Source organism: Salvelinus fontinalis, chromosome 4 (genome assembly GCF_029448725.1).
Source record: "Salvelinus fontinalis isolate EN_2023a chromosome 4, ASM2944872v1, whole genome shotgun sequence".
NCBI classification, from domain to species: domain Eukaryota; kingdom Metazoa; phylum Chordata; class Actinopteri; order Salmoniformes; family Salmonidae; genus Salvelinus; species Salvelinus fontinalis.
Genome location: NC_074668.1, coordinates 21,166,751 through 21,170,321, shown reverse-complemented (window position 1 = coordinate 21,170,321; position 3,571 = coordinate 21,166,751). Strand labels below are relative to the sequence as shown.

Sequence of the window (3,571 nt, the reverse complement as noted above, 5' to 3'; positions counted from 1 at the left end):
TGCTACCCGCTGTTTATTAGCTATGCATAGTCACTTTACAAATTACATCGACTAACCTGTACCCCCGGCACATTGACTCAGTACTGGTACCCCCTGTATATAGCCTCGTTATTGTTATGTTTCTTCTGTTACTTTTTACTTTAAAAAATATATATATTAATTCATTATTATTATTTTTTCACTTGAGTTTATTTAGTAAATATTTTCTTAACTCTATTTCTTGAACTGCATTGTTGCTTAATTTTAGGGCTTGTATGTACGCATTTCACAGTAAGCTGCACCTGTTGTATTCGGCACACGTGACAAATACAATTTGATTTGAGATAGTGGCTCCCTGCAGTAGCCAGCAGTGTCCTTTCCCTGACTGATCCACTGGAGGGCGCTGAGGATGCAGGGGTGTGTCTCCTGGTCTTGGCCAGCAGGGGGAACTTGTCCTGTATCAGCAGCTCTGACTCAGATCCCTGCTGCTTCTCTCTCCCACTCAGGCTCTGCTAGCTGCTCTCGTTGTCCAGGCAACGGGTGAGCATGTTCTCCATCAACACATTGACATTCTGCTGATCTGTAAAAGAGCAGAGCACACAAAGAGAGTAAAGGACTACACACACATCTATGACATTTTTCAGAGCTGGACAATGAATGTGGTAGCATGTTTTTTTACACAGCCAAGAAAACAAATATTCCAACTTGTGTAATCATATATTTATTGTGGCAGTTATGCTTCAGTAAATAAACATTTATTTGCATGACTTGTCTGTTAAAACCCCTGACAGAGGAGCCCAGAGAGAGAAGATAACCCACCTGCATTGTTTTCAGGTGCGTGCTGATGTTTGGTGCAATGCAACTATTTCCTACAGTTATATGAGCTTACAATTTTCCACAATCGTTTGACCAATACAGGCCACTGTAGAAAAGCCTGAGGAAGGACCACCCTCAGCGGGGTCAGTCAAACCGCAATCTCCAGTTTACAGGGTCTCTTCCCCCGGCTCAGGCATTTTGATTTACGCCTGCGCCATCAGACCTGGAGACAGAGGAGACAGAGGGCAATTAGTGGAGAAGTGTGGGAAGGGTGAGATAGATTATTATTTATTTTGTACATTCAGGCATTTTTATATCTGGTTGTTCCATGGGTGAAAATATGCTATTGACCTTTAACCATGATGCTGGGCTGAAAGGCTGCTGCCTGGGAGACCAGCCTGTTCTCCACTACTGGGGTAGTGAGCTGGTCATCTGCAAGTAAGCAGAGGCACACAGTCACTGAACCTCATCACAATTGGAATGTGTACTGTTATTTTGAGAAATACGTTCCCACACTAGCTAGAATAACATTGTCATACTTTGCGAGTTTTAATCTAACACACACGCACACACATCCACACACACACACCAGACTGTTGGTAGCAGTGTAGCCAGGTCTTGCTGTGCTGCAGGGCAAGTGATGCATTGCAGCGCTGCTGTTGTCCAGCCAGGCCTAGACACAGAGGGTCAGCCCCAACTTCATACTGCTCCAGATCTGGACATACCCACAGGGGACACTACACAAGGCAGGGGAGAGGGGGTCAACTCAGCATGTGAAATATGGGCGCACTCAAATAAATGCATAGCAAAATCAATGCAAATCTACTAGTTTTATGCCAAAGCCATGAGAAAAGTCCCCAGTGACTCACCCCAGTCTCTTCGGCTCTGTCCGGTAGAAAAGTCATGGGCCTAGTATGCTGCCTCACAGTGAACGCTGGCACCCCTTGGTTGAGGAGAGAAAGGACTTTATTCTACTACATTCACCCCTGCAGACAGACTGAGTGGCACTTGCATCTTGCATCAAAGTGCAAGAGGCGTCACTACAGTCCCTGGTTCGAATCCAGGCTGTATCACATCCGGCTGTGATTGGGAGTCTCATAGGGCGGCGCACAATTGGCCCAGCGTCGTCTGGTTTTGGCCGGGATAGGCCGTCATTGTAAATAAGAATTTGTTCTTAACTGACTTGCCTAGTTAAATATAGGTTAAATAAAACAATTAAAAAAAAATAGATAGTAAGAATAATGCCACAGGCAGGTACACAGTTCATAGGTTGACCTCACACAACACAACATGCATTACTCTCACCTGAAATATACATGCTTTCTCCTCTATGGTGTCTCCTAGTATACTTGATCAATTCCTAAGGAGGAGATCCCACAAACCCATGGCTTCCTGTTCACCAAATATCAGAAAGAAAAATACGTGAATACGGATTCTGTAACTAATCAATCTTATGTTTGACTTTGATAATATAGCCTTTATGATATGCAGCAAAATTACCTGATGATGTTTGCACAGTCATAGGCCCTTCAAATCACAACCTCTACAGATAAATCCATCTGTTATATAGAAAGATACTGCTCAGAATGGTTTACAACTGTTCTCAATTGATTTGGTCGTTTGTAAACAAACACACATTTGTAAACAAACTGTACATGTGACAGGGTATGTGAATGTTACCCTCTGCTATAGGAAGACATGGAACGCCAGGATCGTGAGGAAGCGGAGATAGGCCGGCATACTAACTCCATGAGAGTATTGAGGATCAGTGCAGTGACACAGTCATAACAAGAAATGGTCAGAGAGTTCCTTTGAGAGTGATGGGCTACATCAGTGTTCATTCTTCAACTCTCTATGAAGAACTTTGTAGCCTTTAACTGGGCTTACACCTCCCAGAAGTATTTGGTGAAGAGCTCTTTGCTGATTGGCTGTCCATTGATGCTTATTCTCGCTCTGAAATGTACCAGGTGTGGAGAGCTGTAAGGTAAAGATTACAATCTTAATGTTCACAGTAGGATAGCCATGACATCTCTGATTGTATGTTAGGTCATTTCATATTATGTGTGTGATAAGAATGTAGTTTTTCACAATTCCTGACATTTAACCCTAGTAAAAATTCCCTGTCTTAGGTCAGTTAGGATCCCCACTTTATTTTAAGAATGTGAAACGTCAGAATAATAGTAGAGAGAATGATTTATTTCAGCTTTTATTTATTTCATCACATTACCAGTGGTTTTGAAGTTTACATACACTCAATTAGTATTTGGTAGCATTGCCTTTAAATTGTTTAACTTGGGTCAAATGCCTTCCACAAGCTTCCCACAATAAGTTGGGTGAAATTTGGCTCATTCCTCCTGACAGAGCTGGTGTAACCGAGTCAGGTTTGTAGGCCTCCTTGCTCGCACACGCTTTTTCAGTTCTGCCAACAAATTTTCTATAGGATTGAGGTCAGGGCTTTATGATGGCCACTCCAATACCTTGACATTGTTGTCCTTAAGCCATTTTGCCTCAACTTTGGAAGTATGCTTGGGGTCACTGTCCATTTGGAAGACCCATTTGCAACCAAGCTTTAACTTCCTGAATGATGTTTTGAGATGTTGCTTCAATATATCCACATTTTCCTCCCTCATGACTGTCAGGTTTTGGCCAGGACTGTTCTGGTTTTTGTCACTAGATGTCCCCATTGCACCTTTTTTGAACCTTTTGTTTTTTCCTTGCTCTATTATTGTTTGCACCTGTGTGTCGTTCCCTTGTTAGTATTTAAACCCTGTGTGTT

General features: G+C 42.6%; 1 pseudogene; it reads right to left on the bottom strand.

The window, feature by feature from the left end:
- Window positions 1-491: 491 nt before the first annotated feature.
- Window positions 492-2,786, bottom strand: LOC129852826 (folylpolyglutamate synthase, mitochondrial-like; annotated as a pseudogene).
- Between the last annotated feature and the right edge of the window lie 785 nt (window positions 2,787-3,571).